At 41.4% G+C, this 23,545-nt stretch overlaps 1 non-coding gene across 1 annotated transcript; it reads right to left on the bottom strand.

Moving 5' to 3' along the window:
- Positions 1 to 9,257: 9,257 nt before the first annotated feature.
- Positions 9,258 to 9,329, bottom strand: trnaa-cgc. Its single transcript has one exon. It is a non-coding gene; the product is annotated as a tRNA-Ala (tRNA).
- Between the last annotated feature and the right edge of the window lie 14,216 nt (positions 9,330 to 23,545).

The raw sequence follows: 23,545 nt of genomic DNA, 5'->3' as shown, positions 1-23,545 counted from the left end.
GACGTTGGTTGAGGCCCTCCATTTTTTTGCCTTTTTGTTGTGAAATAATACAGATTTTTTTTATGTGTACAAAGTAAATTATTCAAAGCATTAAAATTGGGATGTTTCCCACTTATTTACACAACCTACTCCACACTTGCAAAGTGAAAGTTTAAAGAAAAGTTCTGAACTTAAGTAGTGAACAGAAGCAAAGCAGAATTGAGTCCAATTATAATGTGAATAATTTAATGGTCTATGGTTCAATCCCATTTCTGAAGGTCTGATGAATAATTAATATTGTTTTCCTCTTCCTTGTGGCAGGCTCAGCAGCACACTGCCCTGCAAAGCCTGCAAAATAATTGCCGGACTGCCCCTTTCCTATCTCTGCATGGAACATCCAGTGTCACATCCTTGGTGACGTGGGGGGTGACATCCGGGATGACCACAGCAACATCCTCTGGAAAGGGAAAAAAGAGGAACAGAATGTAAGCAAATGCAAACCGTAGCTTCAAAACAGTGGCCAGTTGAAAGGTTCTACTAAGATGTCATGACAAACGGCACCTATCAGAGTGCTCTCTAAGTGTTTACTCACCTGCTTGGATGTCAGCTGGCAGAGTGGCAAAGACGGCCATCGTGAGAGTCCTTTCTTCAGGTGTGACGTCCACAACCTCCAAGAGGGAAGAGATGGGTTCTGCCTCTGTATTAGGGGTGATGTCCACCACATTCAGGTTGGAAAAAGCCAGATCTGCCTCTGTATTAGGGGTGATGTCCACCACATTCAGGTTGGAAGAAGCCAGATCTTCCTCTGTGTTAGGGGTGATGTCCACCACATTCAGGTGGAAAGAAGACGGATCTGCCTCTGTGTTAGGGGTGATGTCCTCAACCTCCAGGTGGAAAGAAGCCGGATCTGCCTCTGTGTTAGGGGTGATGTCTTCAACCTCAAGGTGGGAAGAAGCCGGGTCTGTGTTATGGGTGACAACAACAATCCTGATGAGCTCTACTACTACAAGGCACCAAGATGTCATCGGAACAGGCATCTGTCAGAGTGCTCTCTGTCATTGCTACTCACCTGCTTGGATGCCAGCTGGTAGTGTGGTGGAAACGGCCACCGCGAGGACGGGGGGACTGGTAGGGTGGCTTCAGGGGGCTGGAAGCAGCTCTGCACATCGTCCGCCACAAAGGCACAGACAGAGCTCATATAAAAAGGGCTCTGGAGGTCATCTGTGGAGAAGGACTGACTGATTCTCCCGAGGATCGACCACACAGAGTCAAAAGCAGCAGCCCGGGAGAAAGGGATGTGAGGGGAAGGGTCCTTTAACATGCAGGAGAGCTTCTCCACTACGGCCGCCACCATGCCCATGGCCATCCCGCTTATTAGGATTGGGTGCTCTGAATGTCCTTCCTCTGGCTGCAGCCACAGGGCCAGGAGGAGCCTGGGCACCACCTCCACCACTACCTGAGATTGCCTGAGCAGGTTGCTACGGGGCTCATTGGACTGCTTGCCCAGAATGCTTCTCACAGCACTTTCCACGATGCTGTGGAACTTAGGATCGCTGAAATCAACAAAAAGGAGAAGACAAAGCTAAACGATGTGCAATGTGCTCACATAGAACACTGTCTTTGTCAGTTTTTGCGTTGTTCCAGATGTGTAGATAAATGGATCAAGTCATATGCAGGGCAGTACATGGAACTCACATGTCAGCAGGCGAGGTGGGGTGCATGGAGCGGCGGAGCTTGCAGAAAGCCTCATGCTCTAAGTCCATCATTTTTAGGCAAGTGTTTACATCCCACGCCTGCAGTATGAAACAGGAAGTCCCATTAGTGTAATTTCACAACAGATCTATTCTGCTGTGCTAACTCGTTGTTGAAAGGCTAGTAAAGAGCTCACTAACTTGTAGTATGTTTTTAACTCTCATTCTCTTACCAGCCGAGCGAGGTCGTTTCCCTCCTCCAGGGTTTCCTTCCACACCCTTCAAATAAAACACAGAGCAAAACTTTCCTGGCTTCTGATTTTTCTGTTGTTTATTTTACCCACACCTTCTGGAGTGCTGCTGGTGGCAGGGAATGGCAGTGAAGGTGAGTGCTGACGTGGTACTCACCTCTCCCTAAGGGATTTTTTGCCCTGAGACACCAACCAGTTGCTCATGTGCTCTGTGGTGACATGGGGCGGGACCTGGCCTTGACTCTGGAGCAGCAGATAGTGGACCATGAGCTTCTTCTGCAAGATGAGGTAAGGTGTGAGACCGTGCCACGAAATACCATATCATGTGCTTTCAGAAGGGCCTCTCTAAACATTTCACAACTGCTCATGCCTCACAATTTGCAAGTGATATTAAGAACTCTTATGACCACCTTCTCTAAACTGTCTTGAAATACAACTCTCTTTCTGTTGTTTATGTTTTTGTGGGATGAATCTTACCTGTTTATTGTAATATGTTTCCTCCCAGCAGGCCTGCAGAGTCTGAAAATAAATGCTGCTTCTACAGAATTCCTTTGAAGATAATGAAAATAATGTTCTGTTATGCACATTATACACAGGCATTTAAAGTATGCTAAAATGAATTTCTCCTAAGATTACCTTTGTGGGACCATAAGTGAACTCCGGAATGCACCAAACCCTATCCATGGTAAGATGGGGAAGAAATGCAGCGCTATAGATACACGGGATGCTCTAGAGATAACAGGAATGACTTAAAGTCGCGAATGATCAATGACTGTGGAGTCGTCCAATATGCTGCACTTAGAATTGAGTTGTAGGCGATGTTTGGCGCAAAATAGAATGTTTACATATTTACATATTCTATTGCCATCGAGAAATGGAATGTGTAGAACCTGTATAAATGGGTATGCGTCTATGTCTTTATTTTGTGAAAGATTCAACTCTTTATTATGTCATAATGTGTATATGAGGACGTAGGAGCCCGTCCCGATTCATGACGCGATTATCCAGGTGCATGTTGCTTAGACCAACTAACCCAACCTTGGTTTACAAGTTAAATACATGCCTATACAAATCTATCGACCACATCCATTTAAAGCAATGATTGTCAAATGAAAATGTGGTTGTTGTGTTATCCTGTTGTGTCAGTCCGCTGAAATCAATGACTGGAGTTTTTAATTGATAAAAACAAATGACTATTGAAAGTGCATAAATTTACTGGTCTCTGTGGTGATTTTAGAAGGCTGTGCCTATTTCTATGTCCGAGTGGTCTAAGTCGCTGCGTTCAGGTTGCAGTCTCCCATGGAGGCGTGGGTACAAATCCCACTTCAGACAGTTGTTTAGTGCCTCTCAGGAGTCATGCTGCTTAGCAGTAATAATAAGCTGATGAAATAACTTCACACAATTTATAATAAACACTCAAATGCAAACCTTCTGGAGCTGAGCAAAGATCAAGGAAAATAAGAAAACAGCTGTACTTAATAACAAATGAATGAGGGGAACATTTCATGTTATTGCATGATAATGAGTTACTGCATTATCTTTCAGTTGTTAAATTATCACTTTCTGTAGTCTATGCCTGTTTTCTTCTGCCAAAATTGTTGTGGCCAAGTGGGATTAGTTGTCCATTTGGTAAGTCGCTCTGGATAAGAGCGTCTGCTAAATGACTTAAATGTAAATGTAAATGGATAGGACTGCAGGCCACCTATCCCACCTCACACCTTTACACACCTGGTTATCCAGCCTTCTAGCTCTATAGGCCACAGTAGCATAGGTTACAGGTTTGTAGTCAAGCCACAGATTTCAGGTGAGATCCCATGATACACTCAACAAAACAACAACATGATTTCCCCCATTTTGACATGTGGAAACCTGTTGTCACTCTTACCCTGACGGATAGCTCCAGACACTTTTTTAGTCCTATTAGAGGCATTTTTAAATTCATGTCAAAATGGCCATATTCTGAAGACACTCTTAAAGTCTGCAGGGTAATCGGACTGGCCACATCTAAAGTCAAGCCACAGGTAATAGGTGAGAAACCTTGTTAAACCCTAAAAGAAAAAGAAAAACACGATTGCATTGAAATTTACCATTAAGTAATTCAGGTCGCAGACTCCCCTATAGGCATGGTTTGAAACCCACTCCTGACAACTTTTTAGCGCCTGCATGTAAAATCCAGTTGAAAAATAAATGTCTTAAGTTAATATAGTTAATATGAGTAGTGAATAACTATCGTATTTTTAATATTCTGCAAAAACAGCCAGTTGATGAGAGGCTGAAAGAGAATTGCAAGAATCGTGCAATTTCACAGGCGGGCCACAAACAGGCAAATAACAAAAAGCATCTCGGAACGCACAACTCGTCGGTCGTTGTCAGTGGATTGTATTGGCGGGAAGAACAAAAATATTGTCTGCAGGGTAATCGACGTCGCCGCATCTAATGTCAAGCCACAGGTCACAGGTGAGCTGCCTTGTTGAAAATACCCATTAAGCCATTTGTTAACCTCTAGCGTCGAGCAATCCCATATCCGGGAGCGTAATCATAGCCTCAAGTGCATTACCATAACGCAACGTTTCCTATTCATGAAAATCGCAAATGAAATGAAATAAATATATTCAAACACAAGCTTAGCCTTTTATTAACAACACTGTCATCTCCGATTTTCTAAATATGCGTTACAGCCAACGCTAGACAAGCATTTGTGTAGGTTTAGTATGGCATAATGCTATGCTAGGCTGTGCTGGCAGCAGGCAACATTTTCACAAAAATAAGAAAAGCAACCAAATTAAATCATTTACCTTTGAAGAACTTCAAGAGCTTTCACTCAGGAGACTCTCAGTTAGATAGCAAATGTTCCTTTTTTTACGAAAATAATATTTTTGGAGGCGAAAAACTTCACGTTTGTTCATCCTGCTTGGCTGAGAAATCGACCGAAAATACTTCCAACTATAACAGCAAACTTTTTTCAAAGTTTGCTCCATAATATCGACAGAAACACGGCAAACGTTGTTTAGGATCCATCCTCAAAGTGTTTTTAACATATGTATTCAATAAAAATATCCGTGGAGGGAGTTGGTTTCTCATAAGAAACTATTGGAAAAATGGCTACCTCAGTATTTTACGCAACGTTTTCTCCGGGAGACACCATGTGTCCACTCGCCCTATATGGTCTCTTACAGCCATTCTTCAATGGAAATGCCTAAAAAGACGTCACAATGATGCAGACACCTTGGGGAAAACGTGGAAAACATAAGCCGACTCCTAGCCTCTTCACAGCCATATAAGGAGTTATTGGCATGAGGCTGTTTCAAAAAATGCGGCACTTCCTGATTGGATCTTTATCTGGGTTTCGCTTGTAACATCAGTTCTGTGGTACTCACAGACAATATCTTTGCAGTTTTTGAAACGTCAAAGTGTTTTCTTTCCAAAGCTGTCAATTATATGCATAGTCGAGCATCTTTTCTTGACAAAATATTTTGTTTCAAACGGGAATGTTTTTCATCCAAAAATTTAAATAGCGCCCCCTATATCCAAGAAGTTAAGATTTCCCCCATGTGGACCTGTTGTAACTCTTACCCTGATGGTTGCTGATATTTCCAGACACTTTTTTGGTCTTATCTGAAGAAATTTTATCATTTATATCAGAATGGCCAAATTCTGACATTTACTGGTCTCTGGTGATTTTAGAAGGCTGTCTATTTCTACTTTTACCCCAAACTCTTTAACCTGATACCCAGGTACTGTGCTGTAATCAGGATGGCCGAGCGGTCTAAGGCGCTGCGTTAAGGTCGCGCTCTCCCAAGGAGGAGTGTGTTCAAATCCCATTTCTGACAGTTGTTTTGTGCTTCTCGAGTGGTTAAGGCGATTGACTAGAAATCCATTAGGCTCTTCCTGCGCAGGTTTGAATCCTGCTGAGAATGAAAATGAATTTTTTTGACCCCTTCGGATGTGGAAGTTTAGTCGTGTTTCTTATACCAATCACATCCTCTCAGATCTCCACAAGTACATAGGGATTAGTTGTCCATTTGGGATAGGACTGCAGGCCATCTATCCCAACTCACACCTTTCCACACCTGGTTATCCATCCTTCTAGCTCTATAGGTCACAGTAGCATAGGTTATAGGTTTGTAGTCAAGCCACAGATTTCAGGTGAGATCTCTCAGATCTCTCAGATCTCCGCCTTACCGCTTGGCCACCATGCCACTCTATTCTGCAAAGATATTTATCAACATTCTGGAAAGTAGTAGTTGTGTAATGTGAATTTGGCACGCAAATAAACTCAGTGGAGAACCTTGGGATTGAACCAAGGACCTCATACATAAATAGCATGCACTCCCCCTCTGAGCTTCGATCCCATTTTATTTGCAGATAAAATGCAATATTAATACAATGTACTTTTTATATACACCACTTGTTAGTGTTTCATACTGGAGAGGGAATGCAAATTAACGACGCTGGACAGAGTGGAATCAGGTGTATCGAAAAGAAGGTTTATTGATCAACATCGTGCACGGACCGAAGGAATGTGACTCTGTGAAGAGTCAGAATAATTAGGCTGCTCAGCCAGAGTTTACATCAGAATGTATACACAGAATAATGTAGGTGGAGTCTCGTCGTGTTGGTCTTCTGACTGGTCCTGAAGAGTTGGAGGCGGGCCTTGCTCTAGCCAGAGCGGGCCCCATTGGTGCACAGCAAAGTCCTTTGCTCTTGGCACCCGACCAGTAGGGGGGGGGGGGGGTAGAGTGTGAGTGTACAGTGCTTCATGAGATGTATGTGTGTCAAGGAAACGTGGATTTAGGGACTGGTAATGTCTGCTTTAGGCCCAGGTGTTTCCTGTCTTTGCAGGAGTGCATGCAAGGGTCAATGTCAGTGAGATAGCTTGGCACTTCTAAGCTCGTTAGTGTTGCAGGCTGCTCTTTGTAGTTTTACAGGGGAGTATATTTGCGTGATGGCAGCTGTGTGTCCTTCGGATAATCATGTTATTGCACCCAGGCTCTAGACTTGACTGAGGACACTGGGCCCAGAGTTATCTGAGGGCATCCGGTTTAACCAGAGCTTTGGTCTGCTAGTAACGCTTTATATTAGATCATTTATATAACACACTCCATTGAAACTACAATGAAATGATAGCAGCAATTCTAAATACATGCAAGTATGGTCAGTCATATAACCCATGAACTTCAGTTTTTGAAAATGATGCAATTGAAGTTGGCAATCATGCCACTTCTGTTCCATAAATGTACGAACAGGGATTGAACACATGTTCTTCAGATTACAAGAGCAAATTATTCAGCACATCTCTGTTTCCTGCTGAGAATTTCAACATTCTGGAAAGAAGGAGATGGGTCATTGCAAAAAATGTTATGGAGAAGCTAGGGATTGAACCCAGGACCTCTTACATGCAAAGCATGCCCTCTACCACTGAGCTACATCCCCTTTCTGGGAAAGAAAAAAACGTTTCTTATTTATTTAATATCACCTATAATTAACCAGGTAAGCCAGTTGAGAACAAGTTTTCATATTCAACTGCGACCTGGCCAAGATAAAGCAAAGCAAAGCAGCGCAACACAAACAAAAACACAGAGTTACAGATGGAATAAACAAGCGTACAGTCAAGAACACAATGGAAGAAAAAAAAGAAAGTCTATATACAGTGCGTGCAAATGGAGGTAAGGCAATAAATAGGCCATAGTAGCGAAGTATTTACAATTTAGCAAATTAACACTGGAGTGCTAGATGAGCAGATGATGATGTGCAAGTAGAAACACTGGTGTGCAAAGAGCAGAAAGTAAATTAAAACAATATGGGGATGAGGTAGGCTATTTACAGATGGGCTTTGTACAGCTGCAGCGATCAGTTAGCTGCTCAGATAGCCGATGTTTAAAGTTAGCAGTGTTGCCAACACCTCAGTAAGGAAAGTAGCTATTGGCTGTCCTAAAAGTCGCTAGAAGTTGCTAAATGATGTCATCACCTAATTTGCATAATTGTGCATGTAATTGTGATGGACACTGTAGGAGTGAGGAATAACAACATTGTGGAAGAGACAAAAAAGTGAGTAAAATGAAAATGTTTGCAAGTGTTCATACTTGCTAAATACAGCGACTAAGTCGCTAAGTTGGCAACACTGAAAGTTAGTGAGGGAATATGTCTCCAGCTTCAGCGATTTTTGCAATTCGTTCCAGTCATTGTCAGCAGAGAACTGGAAGGAAAGGCGGCCAAATGAGGTGTTGGCTTTGGGGATGACCAGTGACATATACTTGCTGGAGCTCGTGCTACGGGTGGGTGTTGTTATCATGACCAGTGAGCTGAGATAAGGCGGAGCTTTACCTAGCATAGACTAAAAAGATGACCTGGAGCCTGTGGGTCTGGCGACGAATATGTAGTGAGGGCCAGCCGACTAGAGCATACAGGTCGTAGTGGCCATATCAATACAATTGACCTTTTCTTTACACTGTTCTAATGAAATACATTTCCATAATATCATCTAGCTTCCATAAACCTCGAACAAGGATTGAACCCATGTGCTTCAGTTTACAAAAACAGATGACTTAGCACATCTATTTCCTTCTTCAAATGTCAACATTCTGGAAAGTAGAGTTGTGCAAAAGCTAATACCACAAGTAAATATACTCATTGGAGAATTTGGGGATTAAGTTCAGACCGCATGCATTTCAAGTATTAGCTCTATCGTAGAGACACACTATATCATAGCAGGGTTGCCATTTTGAGAAAACTTTTTTTTTCTTCAAAGTCCTCCCAGTGAAAGAACCTTTACTTGGTACCAGGTATCTTTCAGTAAGGCACAGATGGGATTTGAACCCATGCTCATCAGTTTACAAGACCGACGCCTTACAGCTTGGCCACCATGTCACTCTATGCTGTAAGATATTTATCAACATTCTGGAAAGTAGTAGTTGTGTAATGTGAATTTGGCACACAAATAAACTGAGTGGAGAACCTTGGGATTGAACCAAGGACCTCATACATAAATAGCATGCACTCCCCCTCTGAGCTTCGATACCATTTTATTTGCAGATAAAATGCAATATTAATACAATGTACTTTTTATATACGCCACTCCATTGAAACTACAATGAAATGATAGCCGCAATTCTAAATACAAGCGAGTATGGACAGTCATCTAACCCATGAACTTCAGTTTTTGAAAATGATGCAATTGAAGTTGGCAACCATGCCACTTCTGTTCCATAAATGTACGAACAGGGATTGAACACATGTTCTTCAGATTTCAAGAGCAAATTATTTAGCACATCTCTGTTTCCTGCTGAGAATTTCAACATTCTGGAAAGAAGGAGATGGGTCATTGCAAAAAATGTTATGGAGAAGCTAGGGATTGAACCCAGGACCTCATACATGCGAAGCATGCGCTCTACCACTGAGCTACATCCCCTTTTTGTAAAAAAAAAAAAATGTTTCTTATTTATTTAATTTCACCTATAATTAACCAGGTAAGCCAGTTGAGAACAAGTTTTTATATTCAACTGCGACCTGGCCAAGATAAAGCAAAGCAGCACAACACAAACAACAACACAAAGTTACAGATGGAATAAACAAGCGTACAGTCAAGAACACAATAGAGGAAAAAAAGGAAGTCTATATACAGTGCGTGAAAATGGAGGTAAGGCAATAAATAGGCCATAGTATCAAAGTATTTACAATTTAGCAAATTAACACTGGAGTGATAGATAAGCAGATGATGATGTGCAAGTGATAGTGCTGCATACTGGAGAGGGAATGAAAAAAACAACGACGCTGGACAAAGTGGAATCAGGTGTATCAAAAAGGCAGTTTATTGGTCAAAGATATCTTGTCCTGCCGTTTATCGTGCACGGACCTAAGCAATGTGACTCTGTGAGGAGTCAGAATAAATAGGCTACCTCGCCAGAGTTTACAACAGAAGGTATACACAGAATAATGTAGGTGGAGTCTCGTCGTGTTGGTCTTCTGACTGGTCCTGAAGAGTTGCGGGCCTGCTCTAGCCAGAGCAGGAACCCCATTGGTGCAGAGCAGAGTCCTCTTTGCACCCGACCAGTAGAGGGGGTAGAGTGTGAGTGTACAGTGCTTCATGAGATGTTTGTGTGTCAAGGAACGTAAGATAGGGGAAACTAGCAGTGTCTGCTTTAGGCGCAGGTGTTTCCTGTTCATGTAGGAGTGAATGAAGGGTTCAATGTCAGTGAGATAGTTTGGCACTCTAAACTCGTTAGTGTTGCAGGATGCTCTTTGTAGTTTTACAGGGGAGTATATTTGCGTGATGGCAGCTGTGTGTCCTTCCCTTGAAATGTTTTGTGCGAGGATAATTATGTTATTGCACACAGGCTCTAGACTTGACTGAGGGCACCCAGAGTTATCTGAGGGCATCCAGTTTAACCAGAGCTTTTGTCTGCTAGTAATGCTTGATATTGGATTATTTATATAACACAATTAGAAATACCGGTGTGCAAAGAGCAGAAAGAGCAGAAAGTAAATTAAAACAATATGGTAATGAGGTAGGTAGATTGGGTGGGCTATTTACAGATGGGCTTTGTACAGCTGCAGCGATCAGTTAGCTGCTCAGATAGCCGATGTAATAAGGAAAGTCGCTAGAAGTTGCTAAATGATGTCATCACCTAATTTGCATAATTGTGCATATAATTGTGATGGACACTGTAGGAGTGAGGAATAACATTGTGGAAGAGACAAAAGTGAGTTAAATGAAAATGTCTGCAAGTATTCATACTTGCTAAATACAGTGACTAAGTCGCTAAGTTGGCAACACTGAAAGTTAGTGAGGGAATGTCTCCAGCTTCTGCGATTTTTGCAATTCCTTCTAGTCATTGTCAGCAGAGAACTGAAAGGAAAGGCGGCCAAAGGAGGTGTTGGCTTTGATATACCTGCTGGAGCGCGTGCTACGGGTGGGTGTTGTTATCGTGACCAGTGAGCTGAGATAAGGCGGAGCTTTACCTAGCATAGACTAAAAAGATGACCTGGAGCCAGTGGGTCTGGCGACTAATATGTAGCGAGGGCCAGCCGACTAGAGCATACAGGTCATAGTGGCCATATCAATACAATTGACCTTTTCTTTACACTGTTCTAATGAAAGTACATTTCCATAATATCAACTAGCTTCCATAAACGTCGAACAAGGATTGAACCCATGTGCTTCAGTTTACAAAAACAGATGACTTAGCACATCTATTTCCTTCTTAAAATGTCAACATTCTGGAAAGTAGAGTTGTGCAAAAGCTAATTTAACAACTAAGAGAATTTGTGGATTAACTTCAGATCGCATGCATTTCAAGTACTAGCTCTACCGTAGAGACACATCCCCTTACTTGATAATAGCAGGGTTGCCATTTTGAGAAAACTTTTTTTTCTTCAAAGTCCTCCAGTGAAAGAAACTTTCCATAGTACCTGTTATCTGTCAGTAAGGCAGGGTTTGGATTTGAACCCATAATCTTCCGTTTACAAGACTGACTCCTTAACGCTTGGCCACCATGCCAATACATGCTGTAGATATTTATCAACATTCAAGTAGAATTTGTGTAAGGGTTAGGGTTAGAGGGTTAGGTTACGGGGGTTAGGTTAGGGGTTAGGATTAGTTAGGGTTAGGTTGTTTGGTGGAGCAAACAAAGAGACACGGAGGAAGGCAGGAGAGAGAAGCTATGAGCGGCAGACCAAGACGCGACTGTGGGCTTTGTTCCAAGCAGAATATTGTGCGGCTAGACCGACATTTCAAGTCTGTACATTCACTTAAGTCTGGTACTATGGAATGGACGAATGCTATGCAATCGACGGTTTTCGACTAAGAGACAGCAGCCCGAATCAGGGCAGTATATGCAGCCTGACAACGGTGTTGAACCGCGGCCGGAGAACCCTGTTATTTTGCAGTGTTTTGAAAGTGAGTTGTCCGTGGAGCAGCAGCTGTTGGACGAGGGTGAGCAGACGGCAGGTGTGTCGGCGGCGGTGCAGCCAACCAGTCAGGTCGGTAGTGAACCGTGCTCGGAACCGAGGGAGCAAGGCTGCGTCGTGGCGACTTCCACGGAGAGCGAGAGTGATGAAGACGGCGGCATGCTGTCCAGAATTGAGGTTTGGAATAATGCAATTTTGACTCAATATGAACACTATATTACGGGTATAAACCCTTCAGTTATACGAATTGACAATAGTCGCACCAGTATATCCCGAGTACTGGAATTCCTCCACATTATGTCAGAGGGCAAGGCCGATGAATGACTGTGTTTTCTGGATAACTACAGACGTGTGTCTGAGTGGTATGGTCAATGTGACGAACGTGGTTTGGCACCATCCACGTTAAAAATGTATAGAGCTGATGTTCGAGGTTTCCTGAATTATCTTATTCAGTTCCGGCCAAATGGTATGCAAGCTAAGGTCGTTGGAATTCGAAAGATGTTACTCTGCTTGGCGAAGATGTACAGGGACTCGCGGCAGAGCCAGGCAACGCATAGGGCCAACGCTGCAGGGACGAGGTGCTCGGCGCTACGGAGTTAAAACGCTTTGTTGAGCTAAGCAATCAAGCAATTCCTTCAGTTCTCAGTAGGCTGGAGGTCCGTGCCACCTGCTCTGACAGGCGTAGGTTTGCAGCTCTCATGTTATGGGAGAAATTATGTACATAAATATTGTAACACAAGAGAAAGATACACTTATAGGGTACATTTGCCATTCTGGTAAAAGGCATTATCTATTGTATAGGACAGGAAGCCAGAGTAAGGCCATGAGAGTATGGGACAGCTGGAAACACTAAAAATGGAGACACATAGACGCCTAGAAAAGCTGGACATAAAGGTCAGAGGGATATACAAAGGAGGGGGTCAGCCAAATGACCAACTGAAGGATTACAGGCATAAATCACATATGACAGGGGAGACACATAAGTCTGTTGAACTTAGACAACCATATGAAGAGAAGGCGACACATGGGCGCCAGGACAGCTGGACACACTAAAACTAGAGGATACACAGTCTGCTGATCCGAGATAAGACACACACATACAAAAGAACACATGGAGTTAATTACAGGGTCAAAGCATAGGCCATAGGATAGAGGGATAGAGGGACGTATATTAGGTCAAAGCAAGGGTCTTGTCATCATTATAATCTGACGGAAAGCAGATATGGGCGTTATTGGGCTGAACAAGCAGGATGCACGGATTGGGATGTAACTTCATTTGCATATGGGAGGGACTTGTGGTATGGTATAACTCAGAGCGAGTTCTCTGAAAAAAGTGTGTGTGTTCCGCGGACCACTCCGGCTTGCGATACCTCTTTATTAAAAGCCTATTGATTTTCACAAAGTTCTTGATTGTGTCATATTTGAACCGATTTTCCACCACAATGTCCAGCCGGTTGGCCATATTTAATGGCACTCGACGATCCCCAGTCACCATTGTTTAGTGAGAGTGATTTTACTGAAGTAACTCCGGAAGGTGGGGGTTATCAGATGTGCGTTGCGAGCCACAAAACAAACTATAGCTTCGGGGAGTGCAGAATTGTTATATGTCAGGAGGAATACACTTGGCTTAAACGATTCCATCAAATCAGGCCTCATCTGAGTGGAATGACCTCAGACACAGAACTCTTCTTTTTCACATCTTGCGGTCAACCGTACGGTAATCTGTGTGAGTATGTGGGCCAAATATTTGCAGAGTTTGGCATTGGAAGTAAAGTGACATTCGGTACAATTCGACGAAGTGTTGCCACATTGAACTTTAACCAAGGTTCGGTTACAGACCGGGGAAATGTGGCTGACCATATGTGTCACTCTCTGGAAACACAGGTACAGCACTACCGGTACCATCATTTGCCCAAAAATGCCAGCCGGGCCCGGACACTGATTGAGGGACAAATCTATCCATGATTAACTGATTAAATAAAGTATATTCGTTTGAAATTCACCCTTGTATTTGTGTCATTATGCATTCAAATTATTAAAAATGTGTTTAATTTTGGGTTAACAGGTGCCTATTTTCAATCACCAGGTGCACAAAAAAAAAATCTAACCTTCCATAAATCACTCAGGCCGGCCCCCATTGATAAAGGTCCGTAGTAGGGTGCTCCCATAGCGGGCATGGATATCTGGAACACCGGTAAGTGCATTTAGAACCTTTCATTTTGGGTTACCAGGTGCCGATTTTCAATCACCAGGTGCACGGCTGTGAAAAGTGGGGACTTTTTCGACCAAGTTCTGTAATGAAAAAAAAAAGATTAAAATACTTCCCGAAGGGCTAGAGGTCCCAAATTACGTCTCATACCCTCTCTCGTTATGCACAATAATTACACCATGTAAAAAACAGTTCGCATCCACAGGCACCTATGCGCCCTGTAACATGCACTTTTTTCCCAAAACTTAAAACACTATTTCCTATGAAAAAGTTTCATACAAAAATGGTTTGAATTCAATAGAAATGCTTGTCTATGTGTGCCCTTTTGTGCAAAAAAACCCATCCAGATTGTACTTTTTGATTTATTCATGTTTTGGTGTACCTGAATTTGACCCCCAATGGGGGCACACAGCCCTGTGAGGTTCCGGGCTTATGTCGATAATTTGGCCTGCCCGTTGATGACACACTCAGTGGCGGGTCGACCAGACAGGTACCGGCGAGAAATCAGAAACCTGGTTTTTGACAACAAGACTTCCATGTCCTAGAGAGACGGGGGTGGTGCCAAACTGCTCAAGCCCGGATAGAAAATTAGTAATGGACACTTTTGAGGGATGTGAGTCACTCAGAGCCCCTTTTGTAAACGGTTGACCCCCTATTTCGATACGCTCCAGCCGCACACCGTTTGTACGAGATCCAGCCGAACTGTCTGACCAAGTGGCCCTACATTGGTGTTCCGGTGCGGGGAGTGGTACACTCAGGTTGCGAAGCATGTGGTGATGGTCATCCCGTAACGCATCGGCGCCAGAAACACGCATTCTCAAACCCTGTCTTTAACATGGACCTACCCGGTTGACCCAAGCGGTCTGGCCGTGGTTGTGGTTCCATTGTGAAAATGACACCAAGGAGAGGGCTGGGTCCACTGGAGTTGATGACACGGTTAAAGTGCATTTTACAAAAGGCTTGAATGTTGCTCCCCTCATAAGTCCAAGTCATGAGTCGGACGAAGAAATAGAGAGTGAGAATTTTCAGCTGTTTGCTAGAAATAAGAGATCATTGACGAAAGCTTGGGAGGTGATGGGGTCTGGTAAAAAGAAAAAGGTCTATTTTGAAATGACATGTTTGTCTTTGACTATATTTCTGCAGACATTAACAATGATTAAAGTTGCATCACTAAATGGGAACAGCCTGAGAAATATGAACAAATTGGAGCAGGTTTTGGTGTCTGTGAAAGCTGACGTGGTGTTTTCAAGAGACTAATTGGACAGACTCCAAAATGTTGGAGATTTAACAGCAAATGGTCTGAGCTAATGTTTTGTAGTCACGGAAGTGAAAAAACATGTGGAGTAGCTATTTTGGTAAAAAATAATGTGGTTCAAAATGTCAAGCAGGTATATGCAGATAATCAGGGCAGACTTATTGTTATTGAGTTTGAAGTGCAAAATGTCATTTTTCGTCTAATTAATATTTATGCTTCGAATATTGAATCGGAAAGGAGAGATATGTTTAATAACCTAAGATCACTGTGTTCAGAAAATTGTATACTGGTAGGAGATTTTAACGTGAAGTGTACTAGAATGGATGTCTCGAGATGTGATAGTTTTAAACATGATTCGTCTAGAAATGCTTTATGGGAATTAATTAAAAATTAGAATCTTGTAGATATATATGGAAGGCTGAAAATTTTAATAGAAGAGTGTTTGAGAAGGCAGGTGGTGTTAAATGAACTAAAACAAAGCAGAATTGATTTATGTTTAGTAAAAGAAGATGTGATACAGCAGGTTCAGAAGATGTCATAATTTTACAGCATACAGTGATCATGCAGTAATGTAATTTCAGATAGGTTTTGCTGTGGAGATGAGAGGGGGAGGTGTCTGGTGTTGAAATGCCAGTCTGTTAAAGGAGGAAAGTTATATAAAGGAAATCGTTGAATGTATCGAGGATGAAATGTCTAACGTACTGTTAAAAGACAATGTGTGTTTATGGTGGGAGGAAGTGAAAGTTAAAGTAACAGACAGGAGTATTAGGTACTCTAAAAATCATAACCGTGTAGATAAGGTGAAAGAAGAAATGCTTAGAAATAGGATGTTACATGAACTTGAAAAGGCCGATGCTGATCCAGACTATGATGTTGTGAACTATTTGAAAATAATAATAATAATAATATCCATGCATAGCTAGGGTTTTATGAAAAAAGGAAATGTTTAGGTGCTATTGTTAGGAGTAAGGCACAGTACGACTTGGAGGGAGAGAAATGTACTTCCTTTTTTCTGGGGCTTGAAAAACGAAAGCAATTTAAGAGTTATATTTTAGAATTGGAAAATGGTGAAAAAGGTGTAAAGGTAAATTATGTTGTTGACATGGTAGATTCAGTTGAATCCTTTTACAGAAATCTTTATAAAAAGAATGATGTGGACAAAGTGTGTTTTGCAAAAGTGTTGGAGAAAATCAGTGCCAAAGTATCTCAGGCAGATAGAAGAATGTGTGATGATTTATATAATTGAAATCTCTTCAAGGAAGCAATTGAGAACACTCAAGGAAATAAAAGTCCAGGTTTGGATGGTTTAACAAATTAACTCTATAAAGCATTTGTGTATACTTTGGCACCCATTTTATTGAAGGTTTTTCAGTATATGGAAGAGAATAAGGAAATCCCGGAGTCTATGTCAATTGGTATGTTAACCATCTTATTTAAAAATAGAGGCAGTAGGTTAAAGTTAGAAAATTATAGGCCTATTAGTCTTCTAAATTCAGATTATAAAATACTGACTAAAGATTTAGCTAATAGGATGAAAAAGGTGATTGGAAGTATTATTACATCAACACAAGCCTACGGAATACCTGGAAGAGATGTTGCAGATGTAATTTGTACAATTAGAGATGTTGTTAAGCAAATGAAAAATTAAGGTGGTATAGTTTTAAGTTTAGATTTTAAGAAAGCTTTTGATAAAGTGGATCATAGTTTTCTGCAACAGACTTTGGAGAGGTTTGGTTTTGGGCCAAAATTTGTATCTTGGATTAACTTGTTGTATAGTGGAGCAAAAAGTTGTGTTAAATGTAACGGAGTGTTAACAGATGCTTTCCCTATAGAGAGGTCAGTATGGCAGGGTTGTCCTTTGTCAGCTCTATTGTACAGTGTTTCTACGGAACCTTTAGCTGTTTTCATACTTGGATACAAAGAGGTGAGGGGTGTTGAAATCCCAGGTGGTGGTGTCAGTGTTATACATCAGTACGCTGATGACACTACTTTTACTGCGAAGGATGTAGGTAGCATTGAAAGGATTATGAAAATCATAGATACAGCGGCATCGGGGGCTGAAGTTAATATAGAGAAGACGGAAATTATGTTTTTTGGGGATATCAATGCAAATAAGTGTGAGATTCCATTTAAGGTAGCTAAGGATTTTATGAAGGTGCTGGGAGTAAATATTGGTGTAGAGGAGAAAGAAGCAAGGGATATAAATAACTTGGACAGGGATCCTCAATAAAATCAAGCTAACTTTGAATTTCTGGAAAAATAGAAAATTAAAGTTAAAAGGTAAAGTAATTGTAGTAAATGCTTTGGTATCATCTAAACTTGTGTATATTTTGGGAGTTCTAGACATGCCAGAGTGGGTTATACATGAATTGAATAATGTGGTGTCTAATTTTATATGGGATGGTAAAGGTGTTAGAATTGTGCAGAAAACATTGATAGCAGACTATGATGATGGAGGATTAAAATTTGTAGATTTTGACGTTAAAAGAAAAGCTATTAGGATAAAAACAGTAAAGAAATATTTGTATGACAGCTTAGATTATGGCTGGAAACATTTTTTCAAGTCTATTTGGATGAGAGTGGTGGATGTGAAGATAATGGCTTGTTGATGGGTCTTAAAAGGAAAATGTGTGAAAAGGTACCAGATTTTTATAAAGAAGTGCTAAATGCATGGGCAGAGTTGTTGCCTAATGTGTATTATGAGTGTGGGCATATTGACCTAATTATGAATCATCCTGTTTTTCTGAATGAGAAAATTAAGTACGAAGAAAAGGTGTTATATAGTGAAGTATTCATGAGTGCAGGTCTTAGACAGATAAAAGATTACACACATGAGGTAATTCCAGTTTTTTCCCGAAGAAGCTATTTTTGACACCATCCATGAATGGGATGTAGAGGTGGGTAGGGGAACAGTGAAGAATATAATATGTACGAGAAGATAAAAGAAAGTATACCAAGCGCATGGGTGGATTTAATGAATAGTGAAGTTGTTAGAGAATATTTGTCTTTCCTAATTTGTTTATTTGTAACAGTAAGGAGAAGGCTCATTTATCTAGTATCCCGGTGAAAAGATTCTATAAAATAATGGTAGAGAAAAATGTGAAAAGGCCAGCTGCAGAGAAAGTTTGGAAAGGAATTTGTCAGGACCCGGTTACGAACCCAGGTCTCCAGAGTGAGAACCAGTCACTTAACCAACTGAGCCACGAATAGTCGGCAGAACCCAGAAGATGAGGCAGACACAGCAGTACTTGAGACGGTGTATTTAATGAAGTAAAAAGTGAAGTTCTTCAGGAAAACATGTAACTCCACAACCTCAAAAGGAATCCTACAAGAACAAAGGTAATCCTCCAAGACAAAAAAGGTAAAATCCACAAGGTGGAAGGTAAAGCACAAAAAGCCTCAAAAGATACTCAAAAACAAACAAACAAACAAACAAACAAGAACAAAAAACAGAATTCCACAAGAGAGTCCACCGGGATCAACAAGAGTTCACAGAGTACTAGGGCTGGGTGCTAACATACAAGCACAGAGCAAAGAACTGAGGAAAACAAAGGGTTTAAATACAATCAGGGGAAACGAGGCACAGGTGCAAATAATAATGGGGATCAAGGGAAAACAAAAGGTCAAAAGGCACAATGGAGGCATCTAGTGACCAAAAACCGGAACAACCCTGGCCAAATCCTGACAGAATTCTTCCAACTTTGGATGTAAAAAAGATATGGACAACTTTAAATGTAAAATATAATAGTATGGAATGTGAAAGTAACCATTTTAAAATAAGGCATAATCGTATATATACAAAGGTGGTTTTACATCAAATCAATAGGGAAATAAAAAGAGAATGTAACTTATGTCATGAGTCACCGGAAAATTCACTGCATTTGTTTGTGGAATGTGAGGAGTTAAAATATTTAGTTTGTAAGGTAAAGGGAATGATACATAGAAACTGGAAGGGTGATATTGAAAATAAAAATGTGTGGAATGAATTGATGTTATTTGGCGTGGCTGGTAAATGCGAGGGTGTTAATGTTGTTTTGTTGAATGTTGCTTTGAGTTTTGTGAGGTATACTATTTTTTGTAGGAGGAATTATGCTTTTTCTTGAGGGGAAGAGGGTAAGGGTGTGGGATTTTTTTGTAGTATTGTTTAAGAAGCATATAGATATGTTTATGTTTCATTGTTATGGAAGGGAATGTTTTGATGAAGTTTTTGTGGAGGTGAGTGGGTTGATTTCAGGGGTGGATGGAGGAAGAATTACTCATATTTTTGAAAGTATTGGTATGTTCATTTCCTTTTGGTTTTTATAGTTGTTCGGGAGTTGAATTCAACATGCCTGTTTTGTGAGATTAGAATTTATGTTGTGTTTTTATTAGTATTTGTTGTATTTTATTTATTTGGGTTCTTTGATTTGATAGGGGGTGAATTGTTCACCTGCCTATGTTAGTCTCGGTTTTTGTGTATTGTACATTTTATAAAATATTGTAATTGAAACTTTTTTTACAATATATATATATATTTTTTAAAGTACGTCTGATCTCGTTAGCTAAGCAGGTTCGGGCCTGGTTAGTACTTGGATGGGAGACCGCCTGGGAATACCAGGTGCTATAAGCTTTTTGTCTTGCATCATTTCATCAGCATCACTGCCTTGTGGAATTTCAACTCTTTGTCCGTTTTTTCCCACAAAGCTGAAATATGTGCTCTCGCTTTGAAATAAGTAAGCAAGGTTAGTTTGTATAGCATCCAACGATCTGTGCTACAAATTATGGCTACAGTATATTACATTTCTTCCACTTTTTAAGTGACACAAAGATACTTATCTAAATGGTGAAAATGCAACATCTGGTAAACCTTAGAAACAGCCCCTATGACCATTTTAAGGCACATCCGTTTGGCACAGGAAGCTGAACGTGAACATATATCCTCATTGGGGTATGCTTTTACAGAATCCTGAGTTTTAAGTCTATACGTTAAGAACTAACTGATTTACACAAGGTTGAATTCACTATTTCTATCAATCATCAGTTTGGTTATGGAAAAACACTTTTAGGGTGATTTGAACCACTTCCGGTTGCATCAGGAAGCTTAGAATCGACACATGTAGACCTCATAGTGGCCTGATGGATTGTCATCGAAGACAGGTTAATAAGGCAATATTAACCCACATAGGCTCTAGGTTGAATTTAGGGGAGCGGTCAATGTATTCCTATAAGGAAAGATGTCATTGTAATCTGTGAGACCAAAAAACCCTGATTTACTGTTAAGGGTTAGTGCCACACGGTCAAGGTTAGGCTTGCACATATCGGGAGGACCTCAGGAATGTACCTGAGGTCGAATTATGCTTCTCACCCTAATGGTTCTCTCACTGTCACCCAAAAGCAAATTACATTTAGGGCCAGGCTTAATTTTGGGCCTACTTTTTTCACGGTCGCTGCACTCAGAGCGAGCTACGGTCAAGCGGGGCATCTCGTTGAACTCCGCACGGCCTTGAGAATATGGAACTGCCATTGTAGGCTCCGTGTGTCTTTAAGCACCGCACTTTGTCACTCCATCCTTGCTGTGTGTGTGTGTGTCACATCTGTTGTGAAAAATGACTGATTTACAGTTCATGAGGGTTGCTTAATCACACATGTGAAGTTTTTAAAAGATCTGACCTTTTTAACCTTTCAAAACAGCACCTATGACACCATTTTAAGGCACTTCCGGTTGGCACAGGAAGCTGAACGTGAACATATATCCTCATTGGGGTAGGCTCTTACGGAATCCTGAGTTTTAAATCTTTATGTTTAGAATTGACTGATCTACACAGGGTTGAATGCAGTGATTTTCAAAATTGCAGGTTATGTATATCAAAACACTTTTAGGCTGAATTTAATCACTTCCGGTTGCTTCAGGAAGCTTAGAATCAACACAGGTAGACCTCATAGTGGCCTGATGGATTGTCATCGAATACCCTAACGGTTCTCTCACTGTCACCAAAAAGCAAATTACATTTAGGGCTTGGCTTAATTCCGTGCGCATGCATGCAGAGCGCGCGCGTGTCTACACTTTGTGTAGCCGTTAGCGATGAGGCTAATGATAACCTTCTTGTGGTAGAGAAGGAAAGGCTTCCCACAAAAACCTTCTCAATCAAATGTTAACTGCAAAGTAGCCTATGCCAGCCTGGCAGAATTATGTCATGATTATTTGCATCAATCCAGTGGCCATTTGTTTTGCCAACAAACAAAGGTCTCTTCCTGGCGCACATTTGCCTAAAAAAAGGCTAACTACACCCCAAAATCGATATGTCTTCCGATTTTCCCAGACCTCAAAAGTGGTTTCCTGCGAGGGTTTGAAACGTTGTCGTGGACATAGAACATCCAATCGTGTTATATTTCTATTAAAAAGGTGTACTTTTGAGAGCGAAAACCTGCAGAAGCAGAGACAAACGGTCGACGGGGGATTAGGGGGATTTTTGGGGGGCGGGGGTGGGGGGGGATCAGGCAAAAGAGATTTTACATGAACATTAGCTAGCTAAATAAGGTTAGCAAGATGCTGCTACACTTGACCGTGGTATTTGTTCATGTTTAGCAACTCCCAATTAGCGCATTCCTCTAGGACAGGAAATTCCATTGGAAGTGGCATCAACTTCTGGGGATCCTGTCAACTGATCCTATTCAGTTTATAACATCCATGCTGCACAGGCGTGTGAACCATCCTTTATGTTTAGTGCAATAACTGTTTTAAACACAAGAGGTCACTTGTGCCTGAATTCAACCCAAAACCAACAATTATTCAGTCAGTGTTAAGAGAAGTTGTTTGAAACCAATCGGAAAGGCAAGCCGAGCTTGCCAGCCCCACTTGATTTCCATTTGACTGACCATCAGTTTGGCACAACACTGAACTCTAGCCAACCAAAAGGATAACATTGAGTAAAAAGGTGTAGGTAACGCCAACATTAACCTTTTCACACGCAAGTCGCCCCAGTGGGAGTTAATTTTATGCGCATGATGTCAGAATGCACTCACTGTTCCAACATGTTGACAGTTAAACCGCGCTGACCTCAGACCAAGGCACACTACCTGCTAATTTTCTATAGGCCGTTTCAACTTCTAATTTTGCCTCATTCATTCACAAAAGTAGCCCATTTCACTGTTGCAGACCATTTCTATTTGAGAATTTAGGGAGCCGGACAAACTTTCCTTCAAAAGAAAGCCCAAGCACTTCCCCAGATCAAGTATACAGTCCTTGCACATTTATTGTCTTCCTAACAAATAACTGTGGACATGCATGCATTCCTATCAAAGTGCCTTATTTTCTGCATAACGTGTTGTCGTTTCTACTGTAGCGTACCGTAAGTATAATGTACTTAGCGTTTTATTCATGCTTTCTGATTCTTGCCTAGATTGTAATGGACACGTGTGTAAAACACTTGAAGGTGGTACTGAATATGAGCTAATGCTAACGCCATACAATGCAGTCAGGTTATCACGTACGCTTCTGCCAGACTTATGGTGATCTCAACTGGAGTACCCCCATTGTCTTGAATGCACTGAAGTCGTTAGTTGATTTGAACACGGCATCAGAGTGTAAACTATGGTACCTCAGGGTTGCCAGATCAGACCCTCTTTCCAGGGGTATTTAGCTAAGAAAAACTGTCTGCCCCGCCACTTATTGTTGATAAATCCCCCATCTTATTAATATTTCCTGCATCATCTTCTCCATAATACCTTCCCCCAAGGACTTCACCTCCCAAAATGGATTGAGCTATATCTTGCAACTTTGTTTAGCTTTCGTGCTACGGTTGTATTGGCTTTTTGATTAGTTAACTGTAAACTACTTATCATGTGTACGCCGTAACAAGTACAAAGATTTGTCACATGCTGAAGTGGCCAAACTAAGTTAAGACCTCAGGAAATGGGCGCAGTGAACGGCATTCTGGGATTAGGGAGTTCTTGCTTGACAAACATGGCTGCCATATTTTCTAAACTGTATTTACATGTTCCAATGGTTCACTGCAGGGACCACTCAGTGATAACAAGCATGTGATCGTATGCGCCAGACTCTCCCATAAGTGTTAATTTGGGTGGAGATCTGGTGAGACCGCACATGGCTCAAACCATTGTGACCACTATGGATGGGGGCATAGACACGGTAGCCAAAGTAAACGGCCTGCCAAGCATGATAGGGTGCTAATTACTCAGGAACCACACCTGTGGAATAACACTTGTTTAGGCCCTAAAACAACAAGTTACCCATTAATGATGAGATTCCAACGGG

Source organism: Oncorhynchus gorbuscha, linkage group LG02 (genome assembly GCF_021184085.1).
Source record: "Oncorhynchus gorbuscha isolate QuinsamMale2020 ecotype Even-year linkage group LG02, OgorEven_v1.0, whole genome shotgun sequence".
Taxonomy (NCBI): Eukaryota; Metazoa; Chordata; class Actinopteri; order Salmoniformes; family Salmonidae; genus Oncorhynchus; species Oncorhynchus gorbuscha.
Note: the sequence above shows the minus strand (reverse complement) of the source record. Positions and strands in the feature narration are given on the sequence as shown.